The sequence below is a fragment of the Gossypium hirsutum genome, chromosome A10 (genome assembly GCF_007990345.1).
Source record: "Gossypium hirsutum isolate 1008001.06 chromosome A10, Gossypium_hirsutum_v2.1, whole genome shotgun sequence".
NCBI lineage: Eukaryota > Viridiplantae > Streptophyta > Magnoliopsida > Malvales > Malvaceae > Gossypium > Gossypium hirsutum.
This window is the reverse complement of record NC_053433.1, coordinates 58,916,821-58,940,824: the sequence shown is the minus strand read 5'-3', so window position 1 is coordinate 58,940,824 and position 24,004 is coordinate 58,916,821. Positions and strand designations below refer to the sequence as shown.

Below are 24,004 nucleotides of genomic sequence, written 5' to 3'. Positions count from 1 at the left end.
TGAGAAATCAAGACATTATTATGGATCATAGACCCAGAAAAAAGGCACTCTGATTGGGACTAATGCAAGAGTGAAGAATCAACTTGAGTCTGTTAGCCAAAACTTTAGAGATTATCTTGAAGATGACCCTACAAAGGCTAATAGGTCAAAAGTTTACCATGCCCCTGGTGTCCTTGATCTTAAGGATAAGCATAGCCGCTGTATTTTTGATATCTCTAATATCTCTCTTGCATTCCAAAACATCATGAAAAAATCGAAGAACATCCTTACCAACCACATCCCAATTTTCCTGGAAGAAGATACCAGAGAGACCATCAATACCATGGGCTTTACAGGGATCTGTTTGAGCGAAGGCATCCATAATTTCCTTATGAATAAAATGGCCCATTAGAACCTTGTTCATCTTAAGAGAAATACAGCTTCTGACATGGCTCATCACTCTCTCGTCGTTCACGACCTCGGATCTAAACAAATTATGGAAATAGTTTCACGCCACCTTACTAACATTATTCATTCCCTCGACTTAATTACTATCCATATCATTAATAGCCTCAATATTATTCTTCTTGAAGCTTCTCATCGTGCAAACATGAAAAAACTGAGTGTTTTTATCCTCTTCCTTAAGCCAGGCAATGCGAGATCTCTGGGCCCAATAAGACTCTTCCTTAGCATAAAGGCGACCCAACTCCGAATGACTAGTTCTAAGCAGCTTGGTATTTGACATCATATTAGGCTCGTCAATGAGCCTGTCAATTTGCTTAACCAAGCGTCTCATGTGACTCTTCAACCTGTTGTACCGAGCATGTTGCCATAGACCAAGGTTTGAATGGACTTTTTCAAGGCACTCAATGAGAGTACATTAAGAATTATTGTTATCATCCCAAATTCTTTTGATGAGATGCTTAGCGTCCCTATCTTTGGCCCAACAAGCCTCGAAATTAAAAAGCAACCTAGGGTCCTTAGAATCATTATTAGGCTTATGACCCACCGAGTCAATGAGAATAGCATCGTGGTTTGAAAAACTTTGTCTCACAACCTCTATAGAAAGGAAAGACATTTTCTCTACCCCCGAAGCTGACACACAAATCTGTCCAAATGCTCTTTGACAAAATCGGGGCCATCCCTATTGTTAGACCACGTAAACCAACCTTTGTTAGTTTTAATATCAACCAAAGCCAACTCGTCAAACACATTTTCAAACTTATCTATAGCAACTTTAGATTTCTGCCTCCCACTGATCTTCTCTCCACCATTTAAAATGGAATTAAAGTCCTTCCCAATGATCCAATCATCATGAATCAAATTACCCACTCTTCTCAACAAATCCCACGACTGCTCAGGATTATTCAAGTTAGAAAAACCATAAAAACCTGTAAAGTGAAAACAGTCCAATCCCAAAATGAAAATGTGGGTTAGAAACATGCAAAAAATCATGCATGCAAGCAAAGCTATTAAACTGTCACAGTGTGTATCCTGTGTGGTATATGCATACTACATAAACAAGAAACTCAAGATAGTTCACTAATGCCATTGCTGGGCTTAAAACTTAAAATGTAATTTTATTATTTTTTTCACTAATATAATTTTATCATTAGATCAATTTTAAACATTATCATTTTTAGGTGGTCACTATCTTGGCACTATCCCTTTTAAGTTCAAATCATTATCTATAAGATAATAAAATATTTAAAACTTCTATCATATGTGTATTTGTGGAAATCACAAATTTAGAACACATGTTTATATAAAAAAAATTTAAAATAAAACTTTGGTTGAATGGTAGATTTAAGGTTTTATGCATTGGTGTAGTTTTAAATTTTACCATAAGCATTTTTTAAAAAAAATTTAAAATTCTAAAGTACATTCGAATAATAGTACTTATTTTAAATATGAAAAGAGATTGTTGTAATTTCGCTAACCGAATTGGTGTCCCATTGACTTGTGACACCAACCCAGATAAGGGCATAAATAATAATATAGATGTTAAGTTATTATGACACAAGATGTAAGTGACAAATAGAAATAGGTAATAGATATATTTACAAAAAGGATGATATAAATAACAAATGGGACTTTGAATGTAAAATTATAATGGTAAACTACCAAAATAGTCACTTTTATTTATCTCAAGTTATATTTTAGTCACTTTTGTTTGAAATGTTATGTTTTAGTCACTTACATTAATATGTTGTAATATTTTAGTCACTAAGCCGTTAATTGTCGTTAACGATATAATGGTAAGCCAGCGTAGCACGTTAAATCATCATTTCAAACAAAAATTTTAAGTTAAATTATATAATTGGTCCCCTTATTTTTTCGTTTTGAGCAATTTAATTTTTTCTTTTAACTTTTTTTTTATTTTCCATTCTCTTCTGCTTCTCCCTTTGTTTTCCTCCCTTCTCCATCTCTATTTTCTATATAATTAATTCAAAGAAATGGGATTTCAAACATGAAGCATCTGCAAAGTTGTTTTGCTTGAATGATCTAATAATTAATTCAAAGAATTGTGAATTCAAACACGAGCCATCTGCAAATTATGTCAAACAGTCAACTAAAGGTTACTTGTTAATGTGTAGCATTTAACCATATGATGGATTAAGGGCCTGGTTGCATGGAAATCATTTGAAGCAGCTCTCGAAATCGCCATTGGAATATGGGGAATAGGGAAGGGAGAAGGGAGAAGGAAGAATGGAGAAGGGAGAAGGGAACATAAAAGAATAAAAAACAAGAAAGTTAAAATAACATAAAAGAGATGGAGAAGGGAGGGAAACAGAGGGAGAAGCAGAAGACAATGGAAAATAAAGAAAGTTAAAAGAACACAAAAGAAAAAAAATTAGACTGCTCAAAATGAAAAAAAAAATATGGGGATCAATTGTATAATTTAACCTAAAATTTTTGTTTGAAATGATGATTTAACATGTCACGTGCTTTCCATTTCAATGTTAACGACAATTAACGACTCAGTGACTGAAATGTTACAACACGATAACGTAAGTGACTAAAACGTAACATTTCAAACATAAATGACCAAAATGTATCTTGAGACAAACAAAATTGATTATTTTAGTAGTTTACCCAAATTATAAATGTTGAAAACTATAAAGACTTGGATCCAAATTTTACTATGTTTGCAATTTTTTTTCTATATAAAAGATATAAAAATAATTAAAAAAAAACTTAATTGAGTTGATACCCGAATAACTTATGAAATTAACAAAATCAAGTGTTTAATATTTATAATATAAATCTAGAAATTTATTTTTATATTACTATTTATATAATATATTAAATAAAAATAATAATATTTTTATTAAAATAGTAATTTTGGGTTGCCTAATTACAAATCATCTCGTCTAAATAGGTTCTTTAAACATGTATATATATAGAAAAATTTAAACATGTAAATTTAACCATTGATTGTCCAAAATTCCAAATGTAAGGTAAATTTCACAACATGCAAGCAAACAAAATTTAAAAATAGGGTAAATTTTACCAGCAGTCACTTAACTTTGATTTTAATGATAAAATAATTATTCAACTTTCAAAACATAACAAATTAGTCGTACTAACCATTTTCCGTTACAGACATAAAGGAAAAGTGCCCTGACATTTAACGGAAGATAAAAAAAAGAAGAAAAATAAAGTTTTTACCCAAAAATATCATTAACAAGAAATTTAAAAAACTTCCATTAACCTAGAAATTAAAACCCGTAAAATCATCATTAATCTAGAAAATTAATTCATATATTTCTTTTCATCCCTCTTCTACAAGAAGAAAAAACTCATGAAATCATTAACCCAAAAATTAAAATTCTTCATATTATTGTTTTTGATTTCATCTCTTTTCATTATAGGAAAGAAAAACCCAGAACATGTAAGACCACAAGTTAACAGGGCATGGTCATCCTCTTAATCAGTGTCCAAATATCATCTTCTTCACCGGTTAACCTGAAAGAAAAGTAAAGAAAAACTCAAATTTTTCCCAGAAAAACTCATCTCACAGAAAAGCTTAAAACTTTTGGATCCAAGTACTTTTGGTTGAAATGGGATTAGTTCAAATCCCACCAAAGATCATAGTACACCACCAAAGTTTTGTGTGGGAATTGATGAATAGAAGGCTGGAACTTGAGATGATTATAGAATAGACTTAGAAATTGGAGCCATTTTCTTGAATGAAGAACATAAGATTAAAAAAAAACTAGAAATCCCTCCTCCAAAAAAGTTTAAAACTTCATCTTCTCCACCAATTAACATAAAAAGAAAAGAAAAAAAGCCAAATCTTTATTGTAACACCCCAAATTCGTCTTCGTTGCCGAATTAAGGTTACAGAGCATTACCGTACAAATGAAAAACATTTACCTTCATAACATTAAATATCTTAAAAAAATCATAAATCATTCATTTACATGCATTTTTTCTTTAAATCAAGCCTTCAAAGCCCTAAAAATAGCTTAGAAGCAATTTTGGACTAATTTAAAACAAAATAGGAACTTTAAGAAAAAAATTGCAAAAATTAGAAAACAGGGGTCACACTACTGTATGATATCACCCTAGGCCGTGTAACATTCAAATAAGGGACACAAGGTTGTGTCCTAGCCCGTATCTTCACATGTGTAACTCACTGAGATGCCCCACAAGCCCGTATGTCAAGTTGTGTAACTCTCTAAGTTGCTACACACATCCGTGTGGCAGGCCGTGTGCTAGGTTGTGTAACTCACTGACTTGGAAGACTAAGAAATTTCCAAATGACACACGACCATGTCATTAGGCCATGTGTGTCACACGGTTGTGTGGTAGCTCGTGTCTTAGGCCGTGTAAAACCAAAATTTACCTAAAATCAAGCCATTACAAGTCAAATTCATGCCTAATCATTCAAACCATTTAGGCAAACATTCAAGGGGTTCAAATACCATTCAAACATTCATAAACATGCCATTTCAATCATCCTAAATCACCTAACTAAAATGCCATTTAAAGGCACCATATGTAACAGCCGTTTTTTAGTGGTGTAGGAAATAGTGGTTTTGGGGCCACCAAATTCGACGAGTAAGTTTGTAAATATTATTATTTAATGTTTATGAGTTAATTATGGTTTTAAAAAGTTTTTTGATTTGATAATTTATGTTACATAAGAGATTTATTAGGTTCAAGTGGTTTGACCTTAAGGTCAAATGGTTTTAGAAAATGAGGTATCGGGACCTTGTTTCTATAAACCGAGCCGTAAATATTTTTAGAAATATTTACAGAGTGCCATTAAGATGGTAGTAAAGTTTCATTGAAAAATTTTAACGTTTCTATAGTTAATTAATTTAAAAGGACTAAATTGTAAAAAGTGCAAAATATGCTAAATATGGCATTTAAGTGATGAAATAGCTTAATTAATAAAGGAGGAAGGACTTAAGTAAAAATTATTCCCTAATTAGTATAGTGGGACGGCAATTTAATAGGAAATTATAAAATAATGTGTTTTGGACGGTAATTTTGTAAATTAATGAAAGTTTAAACAAAATTAAACAAAATTAAAGAATGAAAAACAAAAATCTCTTTCATTTTTTTTCTTCAATGGCCAAAAGCCATAGCCGAGGAGGTGAAGCTTCGATTTTGGGTTTTTTCTTTGCATAGTAGGTAATATTGACTCGTTTTCTTGTAATTTTTATGTTTTTAATATCATTGCAACTAGGTCCAGCTAACCCGTCTCTTCATTTTTAAAAATGGTAAAGATTTTGAATGTTTTCATTGATGAATCTAGTGATTTTTTATATTAAATTATGAATTTGAAATGTTGGTTGGTATTTAAAAGTATTTTGTTAAGGGATTTTTGATAAATTTTTCGATTAGGGACTAAATTATTGAAATAGTAAAAATACAAGGGTTTGTTGTGAAATTATTGCAAAAATGGGTTCTATGGAATGCCATGAATTTTCTTACCCATTGAACCATTTAGAAATACATCGGATACTTGGGAAAGCTCACACATAGTGTGCCTTTACATATATCTGTAACATTTCCTTTATATCATTGCTCACACGAGCTATGAAATAGGCATGCTCACACGAGCTGTGAGTCGAAATGTAATCTACATGATGTTGCTCACACAAGCTGTGAAGAATCTGCAACAAATGCAAGACCCCAACCATCAGTAGGACATTCAAGACCAGCACTCGAAACATGAAATCCCTAATGACATGTCATTCGTATCTTAAGAATTCTTAAGGTTCAATCGGGACTTGTTATACGTCAATTCATCATAACATGGATACTTTTATATATAGGTTCATTTATACAAAATAACATAATAAACATTCAATTTAGCTAACATTAAAATGACCACAATTCACACGAACTTGCATCGATAACTAGGAGTGTAGAAATAGAGTAAAACTAATACAAAGCTTTAGCATTTCCTTGATTTAAGTTTGAATGTGGTTTATCTTGATCTAAATAGATAACTTCAATCAAGCAAGTACTTCTAGTATTCAATTTAATCCATTGTTCATATTTATGAAAAATTATAAATTTGCCTTTAACATTTTAACTTTTCACAATTTAGTCCTTAAGCTCATAACTTAGAATCTAACTATTTTAACCTAAACCCAACTTAACCTATGATTCAAGGGACCTTAAAGCAACACATATTTATCAACAATTCAAAATAACACCCATGGATTTATACATTTAACAATTTAATCCCTATTTCCAAAATTTAACAAAATCACTTAACAAAACTTGTTTATTTTACAACAAGGATTAATAATCTATCAACTAACATCAAAACCTATTCAAAAAAATCTATGGTAAGTCCCTCAAATTTTAACAGTTTTGCAATTTAACCCCCGAGCTTGCTAGATCAAGCTAAAACAAACTCAAAAAACATAAAAATAATTAGAAACAGAGTTGAAATCACATACCATGCGAGCATTTGAACTAGCCGAACCTTCAAGCACAAAATGGAGGATTTTCTCTTCAATTTTCGGTGGAAATAACCATTGAAGAAGATGATACCAAATTTTGGTTTAATTTAGCTTAAGTTAATTTACCTTTTTACTATTTTACCCTTTAAAAACTATTAAAATTTCATTAATACCTTGTTCATGCACATGCACTAACACGGTAAATGGTATATTTACCATTCAAGTTCTTTGGTTTAAAATTTAAAGCTATTTGATCCTTCTAACTAATAGAACTCAACTTTTACATCTTTTATGATTTAGTCCTTTTCACTTAATTAACTATGTAAACTTTAAATTTTCTTAACGAAATTTTAATACGACCTCAATATAATCCAGTAGACTTATAATAAATAATAAAATAATAATTTTCTCATCAAAATTATGGTCCCAAAACCATTGTTTCCAACATTACTAAAAATGGGCTATTATATTTACTTAGAAAAACCCATCGTTCGAATATATCGTGTCTGTCAAATCTTTCATGATGATAATGAGATGACTATCTCCTTCTCCTTTAAGCTCTTTCTAGAATGGGTTTTCTTCAAATAAAGAAAGTATGCCATTTGAAAACTAATTTCTAATCAAACCGGAATCCAAATCCAGGAAACTCCAACCCCAGAAAAGACATAATTGAAATTTACATATCGATAAGGGAAAATTAACCTTAACAGATATTAGAAATAAGAAGAAAAATAAAATAAAATTGGATAAGTCAATAGAGAATAAAGAAAATTAATGGGAATTGGTGGTATGACCACTTTTGGCTATTGTCTTCCTCCGCCATCATAAGAATAGATTGCTTCTAGAATGTACATCTCTAATGGTTTTTCAGCATCTCCAATTCTTCTTTTCTTCTTCTTCTCCTCCTCCTCCTCATCCCTTTCTTCTTCTTTTTCTTCTTCGTCTCGTCTTCTTCTCTCTTCTTCTTTTATTGTTTTGCTTGGTTCTGAAATTGGGTTTCCACCGTGGCAAGTTAACTGGCCACATCACTTGTCCCGTTAGGCTTGTAACGAAAAATGTTAATGGGTAACTAATTTGTCACTTTACAATAACGTTAGTGATCGATTTGTTATTTTTTGAAATTTGAGTAATTGAATTGAAAGTTAAGCTACTGTTTTGTCATTGAAATAAAAAATAAGTGATTGTTGGTGTAATTTACCCTTAAAAATATCTCACTAAAAAGATCGGTGAAGGAAAAACTTTATCATATATAAAGATGCCTTGCATATTCTAGTAAGAAATTCAATTAAAAGTATGAGATTATAGAGGGAAACGATAAATGCTATAAATAGCAGCTATCTATACTATTAATAAAATTTTTAATTGAGTTAATGTTACGTGTTAATTGGGTACCAAATTGGTTAGAAAATTATGAAAATATTCTTCCGTAATTAAAATAAGTCACTATTCGAAGCTATTTTAGTCTTTTCATTTTAACAAAAACTAAGAAAAATATGCATATGATAGGATTTAAATCCGCACCAATTAGATTATAGATATTTTAAATTTACCACTCAACCAAAGTTTTGTTTTGATTTTTTATACATTTTTTTAATATGCATAATTTATTATCTCCTCTAGTTGTATATATTAATAATATATACTATTAATAAAATCTTTAACTGAGTTGGCGTTACAGTCAACTATGCACCAACTCAGTAAGGAAATTAAAAAAAATGACATTTCTTATTTAAAACAAGTTATATTACTTGAATATATTTTATTTTTTTAAATTAAAAATAATAAAAATATGCATATTGTGGTATTTGAACCTATGCTAATTACATTGGAAAAAAATTAAAGTTTACCACTCAACTAAAGATTTACTTTAATTTAATTATGCATTTTAAATTTGTTATGCACAATTTATTACTTCAATCAATTAATAATTGTATGTTATTTTTAAACACATTTATCTTTTAAATATGTGGTTTCCACATACATACGTGTGTGATAGGATTTGTAACGACCCAATTTTCAATTGTGTTGGAAAATACAGTTTTGAGACCTCGTTTTCGTAAACTGAGTTTGTAAATATTAAATAAAGATATTTATGGAGTTATCATGTTGATGAATTGAAAGTTGGATAAGCAATTTAGTTTAAAAAAATATGGTTAATTAAGGCTTAGGGACTAAATTGTAAAATTTTAATTGCTATAGATTTTTAATTAGAAAAAGGCTAGGGGACTTAAATAGCAATTAACCAAAGGACTAAAATGGATAATAGACCTATTTTAAATGGATGATAGTGGGATGTGATGTTAGTTATCATAATCTAAGTTAATTAAGTATTAAAGTTTAATTAATTATGATTAAGTAAATTAACTAAAATTAATTAAAGTATATAAGTTAATTAAACAGGAAAAAGATGAAAAAGTCATCATCTTCTTCCCAAGAACCACCGTCCACCATTTGAGGAGAAAAGAGAAAGCTTTCAACCTAATTTCATATTCAACCTTTAATTTCAAGTCCCTAGCCATTTTTTTTAAAAATTTTATAGATTCAAGGTCATGGGAGTTTGATTTAGCTAGCCTAAGTACCAATTTGAGAAACTATTAAAGTTTTTGAAAGTTTTCATTGTTGAGAATTGAATGATTTAGGTGCGAAATTGTCAGAAATTAAGCTTAGATTAAGAAAATGATTAAATTGCAAAGTTTAATTGTTAGTTTCGTACATTAGGGACCAAATTGAATAAAATGCAAATCTATCATGAAATTTTGGTAGGAATAGGAAGTAGAGGGTCCTTAATGAATATATGTTTAATCGGATTTTAATCCGAAACTCTAGGTTGAAAGTTATGTTTGTCCTAGTTTTATAGACTAAATTAAATAATTTGAAAAATATGCATAAATTGATAAGTGGTTATGAATTGGTTGATAATTGATTGTGTGATATGTTTGCTGACTATTCATAGCTAACATCAACGCAAAACCTTCAAGAGGGAAAGAAAAAGTGAAAGTCGTCGATGAGTGACATGAGACCACAATTTATACTTTTATGATTCGAGATAGATTAATTGATTGCCTATATATGTTAATTAGATTGTTATATGTCAAGGTGAGTACATGGTGATGTTGTGAATGGTTTTGATTTGGTTTGATATAAAATATCGATATAGAAGACTAGAATGAATAAAATGGAAAATGGCTTGAAATACATGAATTACATTATATTATATGGAAATTAAAATGGGATATGTTATATAATATGAAATGTATGAGTTTGATAGTGAATTAGACTATGGTTGTAATTGAGAATATTATATGTATTGAACTGTAAAAAATAGATTGAATGGTTGGTACTAGGGGTGAGCGTTCGATCGAATCAAGTCAAATCGAGTGAAAATTTTGAATTAATCAAGTTCACGAGTCTTATTTTATCTTCCTAACTCAATTTGAAATTTTTTTAAATCGAGTTGAGTGAAAAGAAATTCGAGTCGAGTTAAATCGAGTAAAATTGTTTGATTTAAATTTAAAAAAATAAACAAGTCAAGTAAAAATATTGTTACATTATAATTAATTCTATGTTAGTGCACAACACATAAATTTGAAACTATATATATTTGAATTTTTTTCAAAGAAATAAAAAATAAGATACTGTATGATAGATTTGAATAATCAATTAAGTTCCAAAATTATTATTTTAGAAAATTTTTAAAATTTTAACTTTTTTATATTTTTTTATTTTTTTAAAATTTTTATAAATATAAAATTTGATTTTTTTATAAATATTTTGAATTTTAAATATTATTTTTCATTTTTTAAAATTTTTTTAAATTTTTTTGGTAATTTTTGTTTTGAAAGAGACCAATTTGCTTATTTTCAAAGTTAATAGGGACCAAATGATTGTTACATCAATCTGTTATTCGAATTATTTGAGTTATTCGAATTGTGAAATTCAACTCGACTCAAATTTGAAACTCAAACGAGTTATTCGAGTTGACTCAAATAATTCAATTAACTCGAAATTTGAATTTTTTTTCGATTTTTCGAATCGAACTGAATTTTGCTCACCCCTAGTTGATACCCTATTAGCTGTTTGGGTTATGTTAGATATAGTTGGCATGTTATAGGGTTGGTTTGTGTATGGGTTATGCACTTATGCGTTAGGATACACCTCATGTGCCAGGATCCACTTCGTGTGTCAGTATACAATTCGTGTGCTAAGATGTGCTTCATGTGCCAGTATGCACTTTATGTGCCAGTTTACAATCTTGAAGGACCTCGTGTTTAAGGTCCCAACGAACTATATCTTTGCCATGCTAGCCTTCGTGTTTATTGTCCTGGCAGACCAACACAATAGATGCCGTGGAGCCTCATTCACACAGTCTTACACCGTCTTGCCATCTTAGCGTATTATCAAATGATGCCATGAGGTCTCACCCACATGGTCTTACACCTGCAAAGTCAGGCCATGATCTGTCAGTCTAGTTTGTAATAAAACTGCCCTATCGGAGGCATCATAAATAAAGCTTCTTTCCACATTTTCATATGATACAGATTTTTCAATACTGGGATCATATAACAGGAAGGTATTAGACAATGACCATACCCACACCTACAACAAAACTTATCATACCTACCCAGACTCCATGAGCCAACTCATCACAGTAGAGATACTTATGTAAATATCATTCATATTTATAACGGATTTATACTTTCTAACACATAATTCCCCATACAAGTATGTCACACATCGTCATACCATACCGCACATTGTTCACTTCATTTACGTACTTATAGATACTTCTTAGAAAACACATGTACATATTTTTACATCACTCTACAAAAATACATGTTGGTTCATAGGAACATCAACCATCACATAATCAACATAAAATGATATGCAGGAGTTAGGTTTATAGGCTCACCAGAGACCTACTATCGCGCGTGAAATGATATGTGGTTTGTACAAGTGTACACATCGAATCAAGTAATAAAGTAATGAGTAAGTATCGTTCCTACAGGAATCGGATTGAAGCACAAAAGTTGTCAAGTTATTATAATAAAATGTGATTAATGTTATTGTCAAGCTATGGTACGTATTCAACAGCAATTAAAGAATAATGATGTATACAATATGTTGAACATTTTGCCTCGGCATAGGTTGAATGTAACCAGGCGATACATTGTTGGTATTCTGTCTTGCAGCATTGTTAAAATTCCCCGTAACTTGATTACTCCAACTAAAACTCAGATGCTGCTTCCACCTTGGATTGTAGGTGTTAGAATAGGGGTTATTATTCTAGTTAAAATTACCCATGTAGTACATTAATGCTGGGTTTTTTGGGCATTCGTCAAACATATAATTTACACTGCAATAAATACATGACAACTCCGCTGATTTCATCTCATGGGCTACAGTTGAATTTTTCATTGTTTTAATTATGCTAGCTAGAGAAGATACCTAGACTGTCAATGAAGTGATTACATTAAGCTCTAGTAACTCTTTTAACCTCCCTAACTCTCGTTGTCAGATACCAATAATCATTGTCAGTAATCTTTTCCAAAATCTCATATACTTCATTATATGTTTTATCTAGCAGAGTATCATTGGTAGACGCATCAACTACCATCCTCGCATGTGCATTCAACCCATTATAAAACATCTCTATTTGAGTCTAGTGCTAGAATCCATGCATCAGACATTTCTAAATTAACTCCTTAAATCGTTCCCAAGCTTCATATAGCGTTTCATCCTCCATTTATCGAAAAGATGTGATGTGATGTCATTTCTAAGTTTGACATTCATATTTGGGGGATTATACCAGAAAAAACCTCTGGTAAAGATCATTCCATGATGCCACTATTCCTGATGCCATAGCATTCAGCCATGCTTTCTTACGATCTCTTAAAGAATATGGAAACAATTTAAGTGGTAGAGCGTCTTTAGGAACAACTTGTTGTCTAAACGAGTCACAAAGCTCTAGAAAAAGTCTTAAATGCAGTCTTGGATCTTCACTAGGTAATCCACTAAATTGTTCTACTGTTTGGAATATCTGAAACATTAGCGATTTCAGTTCAAACTACTAAGCTTGTATTTTTGGTCTGACTATCCCTGGATCTAGGTCATCCAAAATTAGCACAACATGCTCTCGGATTGGTCTATCTCAGTCATTTATCACCCCACGAACATGAGAATTAGCGCCCTGGCCATTCAAATTATCATTCATACTAGGTATCACCCTACAAAAAGGAGGATTAGCATCTTGACCATTTGAATTATCATTGAGGCCAGGATCATTCCCGTTCCTAGCAATTTTTCACAATTATTTCTGCCTTCTTCGTAAAGTTCTTTCAATCTCTGGGTCAAAAAGATATTTCATGTTAGTAGGAATGCCTCTTCTCACGCACTGATGGAAATCCTGTAGAAATTAAATATAACTAAATTAAATAAAACTAATGGAAGTAAAATAACAAAACAAATTTTTACCAAATTGTTGATCCCCAGCAACGGTGCCAAAAACTTGTCGCGTGTGAAATGATATGTGATTTGTGCAAGTATACACATCGAATCAAATAATAAATTGATGAGTGAGTATCGTTTCCACAAGTATCGGATTGAGGCACAAAAGTGGTCAAGTTATTATAATAAAATACGATTAATGCTATGCTAAAACTATGGTAAGTATGCAGCAACAATTAAAGGAATAATGATGAATGCAATATGTGGAATTAATGAATACTTGGAAATGCTATGGCAAAACAAGAGTAGAAATGTAATGGAAATTATGAGAATTACTATAGGAATATTATGTAAATGAACAAATAAATAACTAATAATGATGTGGCAAAGATACTATGGCAAAGAATAAAGGATATACGATGTTGATTTGGAAGGTTAGGATTACTAAGAATCTACCCTTACTGCCAATAATGTCTTAGAAAAATCATACTCAGTTTACTACTCAGAAGAGTTCTAAAATGGCCTACTTCTTTCGAGAGAAAAAAAACCTTAAGTTACCTTGCCCGTTTCTATAGGCCTTAATATGGTGCCCTGCATTGTTTTCCTTCTGTACCAACACTGCTCTATGTCTAAAGTCTATTGCAAGTATCGATGAGTACTTGCTCATATCATTCAATATTGATTCAACTAATCCAACCTTTTTAGAATTAGACATATTTTATGGGTATGTGAATAGTGATCTATGTCTAGGGATGCACACATACAACTTAGAAATAAAAAAAATTGAATGAAACAGTATATTGATTCAAATGTATGCTACAACTATTAAAGAACATAAAAGTTTCATTATGTAGTCCCAACCCGATGAGATTTAGCTCATGGGTTGGCAAATAAAATTCAAAACCAAAATATCATTCAACATTGTTTTCATCAAACCGATTCACGGAGAAACAGTTAAGAAATAACAGAAGAACAACGGGAAGATAGTTTTCGTGTGTCCAGTTCACACTCTAGCGACACAGTGTCCTGTGGTGGTTGAGAGCGACTGCCTTCGTCTTCCTCTTTCCATCTCTATTCAACTGCTACCCTTCTGTCTCGCCTATGGATCTCCATCTTTTTCCATTGTTTGAGGTTTCCTCTTTTGGCTTTTTATAGCTTTTTTCCCTAGGGTAAATCCAACAACCCATTTTTATCTTCTCCTCTTTTTAAATTCTTTTTTCAACAACCCAAGATTATCTTCTCCTTTTTTCTAAACTCTTTTTTCTAGGATAAAAACAAACAACACAATATTAACTTCTATTTTTTAAGCAGATTTTTCTGGTACAAGAATAGTTGGGCCGAAACTAGTATGCCTTGAGTGTTGACTCGGTCATTCGGCATTACCATGACATCGGTGTTGACAAAAGGTCCAACTCTTTACCCCGACAAGCCTTCACTATTTTATTTCTTGTTCCTCAATCTGCACCTACCAAACCACCAAACACAGCCAAACAACAATCAATTAAAAGTACCTAATATTTAAACACAGTCCGAGCTCCTAATGAAATGATGAAAATACGGATGGAATGTCCTAAAATGCAACTAAATGTACCTAGGTACAAGCAATTAGCTAGGTGTAAAGGCATGAAATTGTAAATACCCGATAGTTAAGGGCGACGAAAAGTGAGATTCGAGACTCCAAATCTGTAAAACAAACCCGTAAATATTTTATTAAACGTTTACGAAGCTAGTTAAGTAGTTAATTAAATTTTGGACAAGTAATTTACATGAAATTAGGAGTTGTTAAGGTACAAGGACTAAATCGTGAAAGAGCCAAAAGTTAAATTTTTAGATTAAAATTAATTAAAGGACTAAAGTAGTATGTAACAACCTAGTTTTTAGTGGTGGCGAAATAATGGTTCAAGACCACAAATTTCCATCGTATCAACTCGTTAATATTATTTTTAAAATGTCTATGGGGTCATTTGAGTCGTAGTAAAATTTGGTTGAGAAATATTAACGATTAAATAGTTAATTAAGAAAAAAAGGACTAAATTGAAAAATGTACAAAACTTGTTAATTATTGCATTTAGTTGATCAAATTAGCCTGAAAGTTAAATGAGGAAAGACTTAAGTGGTAAATTAGCCTTAACTAACTTAGTTGGACAACTAAACAAAAGAAAAAATTAATGGCCAAATGGTAAATAAGTTAAAATTAAAAAAATACAAATTGAATCAAAAGGCAAAATTCTTCATTTTTCTCTTCTTCTTGGCCGAAACTTACCATTGATGACCTGGGAAGCTTTGTTCATCATTTTTCCTTGCATGGTATGGAAATTGACTCGTTTTCTTATAATCTTTGTGTTTTTGATATTGTTGCAACAAGGTCCAGCTAGCTTGTACCTTCGTTTTTGAATTTTTTAAAAATTTTAAAAGTTTCTATTGATGAATCTTAAATGTTTTTTTATGATAGCCATGTATTTGGAGCTTTGATTGTGTTGTTTGATGATTTTGTAAAGTGATTTTTGTTAGATTTTGATTTTGGGATTAAATTGTGATAATGTCAAAATTTTAGGGTTTGATAGTGAATTTAATGTTCATTAGGGATTTGTTAAGGGCCTAGTATATTTGGATGGAATATTGAATTGAGAAAATTGGTTAATTTGATGAATTTTTGGTTAAAGGACTAAATCGTAAAAATTGTAAAAGTTTAGAGTAATTGTGTAATTAGTAAAATAAAAGGGTATTATTTGTAAAGTGGATTGAAATGTAAAATGTAAGTAGATAATTGAGAAATTTCATATTTTAGATCAAGATCCCGTAGATCTCATGGAAAAAGAAAAATAATAGAATAGTCTTTAGACTTTTACAACTACTACAATTCAGTCCAAGTAAGTTCGTACAATTTAAGACTTAACACTTACATGAATTTTTGAATAATTTAAGACAGTACAAATGATATGTTTATTTAATTATTGTTGACGAAAGGATATTTGAGAAATGTGATTGAATGTTGATGTTTGGTTCGAATTGAACGCGGGATAGAGTATGATCGAGATTTGGTGTGTTGTAGGGGATTTGGAGTGGAGATTATTGGGGAGTGATATATATATGTTTCTTGAGTAAACCCAGGTTTAACATTTGTTGCGAATTCTCATGTTATACTCTATGTTTTGGTGTGTTTTAGTTGGATTAGGTTTTATGAGCATTGGTGTGTTTTGGAGGGATTAGCTCTTATGAGCATTGGTGTGTTTGGGTGGTTTGTTGATGTAATCTTATCCATAAGTCATTCATCAGATTGAAAATCTCAGTAAGGTAACTTAATGAGTAATTTTTGATGAATTTACCATATATTTGATTTTGAATTGAACGTTTGTGATCTATTGGTTGAAATTGTGGATGACAAGGAACATTCCTGGTTGTATTAATACTTTCTGAATTGTTATATTTCCTTTGGTAAGATTTATTTTTTTAATAAGTCAAGCTTACTAAGCTTCTTTAAGCTTACTTATGTTAAATTTTGTTCTTGTAGATACTCGGAAGGTTGGACGGATGGATCGACATTCAAGTTACACTATCCATGAATCTCAGTAGTTTTTGGAGCATTCATTTCGGATTACATGGCATGTATTAGGCTTTTGTGTTATTATTCTAATGTTTTGATATGTGTATATATTAAGTATGATCTATGTGTAAATTATCAACTTCTATGAGATATGTGAATGAGGTATAGTTCCAATGTCATTATGAATGACATGAATTAATGATATGTTGTGATTGAGGTACTTATTAAAGGTACATTGGTTAGATGTTAGATTGGATAAATTGATAAGTTATGTTTGAATTTTTACTTTGATATAAAATTTTATATACTTGTGGTACCAATGAGGGTACATTGGTTATGCACTTAATAGGTTGATTTTGGTATGTTTTTTGCTTGATTAATGTCCTTTTGAATAGGTATTTTGGTTGGTATTTGGGTTTTTTAGGATCTAAGTAAGCTTGAAATGGTAAACTTGATGTTTAAGGTTCATTTTCGGTCCACAGAGCCTGAGACACAGACGTGTGACTCAGCCGTGCGTAACATAGCCTAGCAACATAGCCATGTGTCCCCTATAAGTTTCAAGGCTCACAGGTCAAGCAATTACACGGCCTAATACATGGCTTGGCAGACAGGCATGTGAGGATATTTTTAAAGTTACACGGCCTAGCATACAAGGATGTGGCTTGGTCGTGTGACCCAACTCAGAGAGTTACACGGGCGAGGACACGGGCTAGGACAGGGTCGTGTGGCCCTATTTCAAAGGTTACATGGCTTGAGACATAGGTGTGTATCTTAGTCGTGTGACCCCTACAGTCCAAATTTTCCATCTTTTTCCTGAATTTTCCAAATGCTTCCAATTTGGTACCGGATTGTTTCTAATGTATGTTTAGGGCCTCGAGGGCTCGATTAAGGGATATTATGATTGTAATTAAAGGTAATTAGATTATGTTTGCATTTATGTATGAATTGAATGATTTACGATTCCGTTTGTACGGTAATGCTTTGTAACCCTATTCCAGCGACGGATACAGGTTAAGGGTGTTACATTGTAAATATACATTTATATATGTATAGTGGATGACATTAATGGTGTGTATTATATATATGTTATATGTTATAATAATAAATAAAATAAATTTAATATATATATAGGTTATAAAATAATTATAGTTATAATAATAAATACAAAAGGAAAGAGATGATAACATGCAATTTAGAAATAAAAGAAAAGAAAGAAAGAAAAGAGAAAGAAGAACGCACGACCTAGGGGGTTTGGAGTTCAAATCCAAAATTGGTTAGTGTAATTTAGTCATTTTCTTGTCAATTTTATTTTTTTTAGAATCCCGGTACTTAGAGCTGCCCGACCCGTGTTGTAATTTTTAATATTGTTTAAGTTTGAGAATGTTACCATTATTAGTTAGCTATATCTTTAAGGATTAAATTGATAGATTTTTAAGTTAGAAGTGGAAAAAGACTAAATTGTGGAGTAAATTGTTGATTTGGAGCAATAGGGACTAAATTGAGAAATTTTTAAAATTTAGGGATAGAATTGAAAAATAGAGAGTTAATTTTAGCTTAGAGTGAAATTAGTATAATAAATATAAAGTTAAATGTGAAAGTTAAAATTAGTCTCAGTTTAGAGACTTAATAGAAGTTTAAGCAAATATAGTGTAAAAATTGAAAATTTATGTGGAGATTGAATTGTGTAATATTAATATATTTTAATTTTTTTAATTCTATAGCTAACGTTGTACGGGAATCCTCAAGTAAAATGGGAAAGGATAAAATCTACATCGAATAGCTCAGAATTCACGGTTTGTGTTTCTATAATCTGAACTCTTGTAAATTGTTACATTTGGAACTATTATGCATAGTAAGGCATAAGGTGAATAGTTTTGTTAAAATTGGGATGAAACGGATTGAATTGAATTGATGAATGTTTATAAGGATTTAAATGTGTGCATTGCGGAATGTACGTATTTGCATATATGATGAATTGAATATATATATGTTTTGAGAATTGTGATTGTTAATGAATTGAATAAAATGCCTATATGTTACAAAGGTATATATTTATGGAAATTAGACATTGGTTATATTGAAATGTGAAATGAAACCCTATTATCTGTTCGGGCTAAGTAGGGTATAGATGGCATACCATAGGATAGGAAGAGTTCAGGATTCTTCGACCTTGAGTTGATGAGGCATTGGGTGCCAATTTGCTTCAGTTTAACCGATGAGACACTGGGTGTCAACTTATATAGCATTGGGTGCAGTTATTACTTCGAATTTATCTGATGAGGCACTGGGTGCCAAACTAGTGTGTTGGTTGGATTCGTGTATCTGTCCAAGTCCAAGTCTTGTTAATAGGGAAAATAAATTATACAATAGATGTGCTTGATATTGAACTGTCAATGAATGAAAATGGAATCAAGATGGGAAATGGATTATGAAATGATAAATTGGATGTGCATATTGAAACGAAATTGTGAATTGAATATAGATATGAATCATGCCATTGCATGAGTTGAATAATCAAATGCAATATGAAATGTCAATGTTATGTACTTGAACATGTGAACTCTAGTGAATGTAAATAAAGAATAAGCAAATTTGCATTATTGATTTGATACATGTGTTTATAGCATTACTTGTTACACTTCTTACATTTAACTACTTATATCAAGTTTAAATTGTTCGAATTATAGAAATACTATTGAGTTTTACTCAGCGTGCGGTTTTGTTTTTCGTACGCAAGTTAGGTACTTTTCAACTTATCGTCGACTCAGCATTCAACCTCAACCCTGAGCTCAAGTGTGGTGATATTTCATTTTGTAATGGCATGTGTAACTGTAAAATCCTCAAAATCCCCTTTGTAGTAAATAATATGAGATAAAATCTTAGCGAAAAAAAAACGAAGGTATAAGATCAATAAAAACGAAAGTTGCAAGATATCAAAAGAAAGTTAAATCAAGAAGCAAGACATAATGTATTAAATTAAGGAATGGACAAAAATTGTAAATATATGAAAAGTTTTTTGGCATAAGTATAAATATAGAAAAGTTGAAGTGAAAGGTCAATAGTGCAAATATCTTAAAGGTAAAAGGATCTAGAAATTAAGAAAAATGGATTAACAGGGATCAAATTGAATAAGTGGAAAACAAAAGAAAAAAAAGGATCCTCCCATCTTTCCAATATGAGTGAGGGGGAGAAAAGAAGAAAACTTTGTTGTCTTTACAATTTGATCCTTCTAAAAACTTTGTTGTCTTTACAATTTGATCCTTCTACCTCAAATCCACCATTTTCACCTAGAATTTCAAGGAATTTTTATAATCACCAAGAGAGAAAAGTGATAAGGAGACTATGGAGAATAACAAAATCACATTGGATTCAAGAAAATGGAAGTTGGAGGAGAGAGAAAATCAAGTTAAATTTTGAAATCAATAGGACAAGGTAAAAACATCAAGATTTCAATATATTTTTTATGTTAAAGTATAGCTTTTTTTATATAAATTTTTATGCTCTTAATATGTAAAGAGAGGAAAGGAGGGTAATAAACTTGGTTATCAACATTTTGCACTAAAATAGTTTTGGACAGCAGCAGTAGTTTGACTTTGAAAATTCACCAAAAATTGTAGAAATTAAATTATAGGTTAATTAAAGTATGAAATTAAATCCTGTTGAGTCTAATTTTACATAGAAGAAATGGTGTAAGCAAAATAATTTCATATTATAATATATATGAATTTTTGTGAGACAATATCAGATTGATTTTGAATTCCCCTGTTCTGACTTTAGAAAATCATCAAAAAATGTAAAAAAATGGTTAGGGGTTTAAATTTATATTTGTAAATTATTAACAAGTCTATTTTCAATAGAAACAAATGGAAACATCATCCAAACCCCGTACTAAGAGATAATTAATTTTTGGTAAAGAAAGGTCGAACCTGTCAAGTAGCAGAACAGGGACAAATTTGAAGAATTTATTGTACTTATTGGATAAATTATAAATTCTGAAATTTTTATGGTAAAAATATATTTTAGTCTAGTTTCAAAAATATTAAGCATATCTTAATTTCAAATTCTGTAGCTCAAAATATAAATAGTTTAGTAACTATGACTCAAGTGGACAACTTTGATATGAACACATAGGTAAGTAGTGGAATTATAGATAATGTTACATATAAGCATGTTATATACTAAAAGCTAAAGATTTTAACAAATATATACATAAAGGATGTGGAATGGAGAGGAGGAGGAGGAAAAAATATATGAATATATATATAGTAGATGAATTTGAAATGTTTCGAAATGGTTGTAGGTGATGGAATCATTAATACATGTGAGTATATTTTAAACGAATTGATAAAATAATAAGTAAATAATTGTTAATTGATGTGATATTGAATTCTTTGTTAAAATTTAATGAAGAATTAAATTGATTGGCACAATTTAGAAATAAATATGAAATATACATAAAGTGGGTAAACTAATTTTTCAAGTGCAAGTCCTCAAATAGTCGTATTTGTAAAACTTTAATATGTGTTAATTTAATAAACTTTGTTATCTTTGATTGAATATCATGTTTTTATGAGGACTTGAGATTAGAAAGAGATGTAAGTGGATGATATGTAAAATGAAGCGGCGGTTATGACATCTGAATATGGTTCAGGTAATGATATAAATTAAATAAATAAAAATAAAGCGTGGAACTTATAGGAAAATGGAGACGACGCCACGATGACAAGTTCGCCATGTCACGACGTGGAAACCCCAATGTTGTGACAACAGTTCAAAAATCTTTATGAACTTTACAATTTGGCCTTCAATCAATTGTGGATATTTTAATGAGTTCCTTTAACTCATAATTAATTCTATCGTAAATTCAATTATTACTATAATTAGTTAATGATCTACATTAATTAAAGAATATGGTAAATTGATTTGAATTTTTTAGTAGTTGTTTCGACAACGAATGTGACATCTTGATACCTTTACTCGTCAATCGGGTCGGGTATGGGGGTGTTACAATAACAACCTGAATTCTTCCAACCTAGACCTAACGAAAAGAAAAAATAAATAAACAAACAAATAATAAACAGTCCAAATTACAGGCCCAATGACCCTAATCCATTACCTACACCCTAAAGCCCAATATTACACCAACCCAAGCCCAAAACCTTATAAAATTATCAGAAACCCTAGCTCCCTCTCATGCTGTAGCCTCGCCACGTCGACAGGCTTGCCATTGACTTCGCCCCTCTGCCACCATCACCTGCAAAACAACAAAGAAATAGAAGCAAAAAGTAGAAGCAGAGAAAATAAAACAAAAAGCAAAAATAATAAATCTTATAATATATATGGCTATAAAGCCAAAATCATCTCGAAATCAAAAAAGCAAAAGAATTATCAAAGGTAGTTCCTATTGATTTCGTCTAAAATAGAAAAATATAAAAAATATATAAAAGGCTCAACTTTTACCTGCGGCCCTTTGTCTCCGGCTGTCGTAGAAGTCCTTCGTAGATCTAAAAGGCCTCCAAACCCATTAAGGTTCCATTCGAACTTCATTGGGTGAAGATATGTAGGGGCCACCTCTTCTTTTTCTTTTAAAAAAAACAAGAAACCGAAAGGTTTTATCTTTTTTTTTGAACTTTTGATCGTTTTTTAGGGATTTTGACCTTAAAGCCGTGTTCTACACGAAAAGGGGACTCAAAAGGGAGTCTTTTGTGATTTTCGGCCACTAAAAGCGGCAATTTTAATCGCCGATGATCGGTGGCCACAGCGAAGACTACTGGCCCTGTGACCAAAAGGGAGGGCAACTTCAGAGAAAAAATGAAAGAAAAAGGAGTTTTTTTTAACTGATTCAGAAATGAATTTCTTTTTAGATTTTTTTTATTTTATATACCCCTTCAAAACGACGTCGTTTTGGGCTTGGCTTTAGACGCCCAATCCCAAAACGACGTTGTTTCAAGCCTGACCCGAATAATTCAACTCGACCCCCAGGATCCGTGTGTTTTCGCATGGAGAGGCCTAATTGTCATTTTGGTCCTTCCGCTTTTTTGCTCCTTTTTAATTCCGTCTTATTTCATTTTTATTTGTTTTATTTTTATCTTTTTTTATTTTATTCTTGTGCAATTTAGTCCCTTGACCCACTGTTGACCCACTGAGGGAAGGACACGTGTAATATGGGTGGGATAATACCCCTTTTGGTCCCTGTTCATTTTCACATATTATAATTTAGTCATTTATTTGCTTTTCTTTTTTTTAGTTTTTTTTTTGCAATTCGGATTTTAAATTTTTTAATTTTAATTTAGTCCTTTACCTTTCTTAAATTCAGACCCTTTATTTACCATTATTTAATTTCCAACACGTTAATTTCGTTATTTATATTTTCGCCCTTTAATTTATATAATTTATATTTTGGCTTTCGAATTTCCCTATTATTTTATTTTGGTCCTTTATTTTTAATTATTGATACTATTAATAATATTAAGTGATTATTGTTGTTAATTAATATTTTTTTTAATTTTGCTCAAATATCAATATTTATTGAATGTAATTAGACTATTATCATACTTTTTTTATATTATGTCATTATTATTATCATTATTATCATATAGTATTATTAATTAAATATTTTATTATTATTTCTTATTATTGTATTCATTATAATATTTGTCATTTCATTTCATTATTTATGTGGTTATTTTGTTAATATCATATTTTCGCCATCATCGTACATTGTAAATATTGCTACATACATTCATCCGTTTTTGAGCAAAAACACAAAAAATAATTAAAACTGAGGCAATGTTCATTATTTTTGGAAATTCGAGGAGCCGTACTCCTAACTTATGGAGTATGGTCTCTTCCTAGAACCAAAATAACTAAATATCCTATTTAAAACTCAAAATACATAGGACTTAGGTAATAATCAAATGACGAGAACCCTTATTTTTGAGGATTCGAGATATCGTGCACTAACTTACGGGACATGATCCTTTTCTCGATTGACTCAAAATAAGAAGGCTCTTTCCTTAAATTTCAATTTAGTTTGCGGTATTTTAATAAAATCATGCAAGAAGGGGATCATATCTTTTTTTTTGAATTTTCAATTCTCGACACT

General features: G+C 30.8%; 1 non-coding gene across 1 annotated transcript; it reads left to right on the top strand.

Annotated features, from left to right (window-relative positions):
• The first annotated feature begins 12,580 nt into the window (after window positions 1–12,580).
• Window positions 12,581–12,692, top strand: LOC121208730 (small nucleolar RNA R71). Its single transcript, XR_005903859.1, has one exon. It is a non-coding gene; the product is annotated as a small nucleolar RNA R71 (small nucleolar RNA).
• Window positions 12,693–24,004: the final 11,312 nt, after the last annotated feature.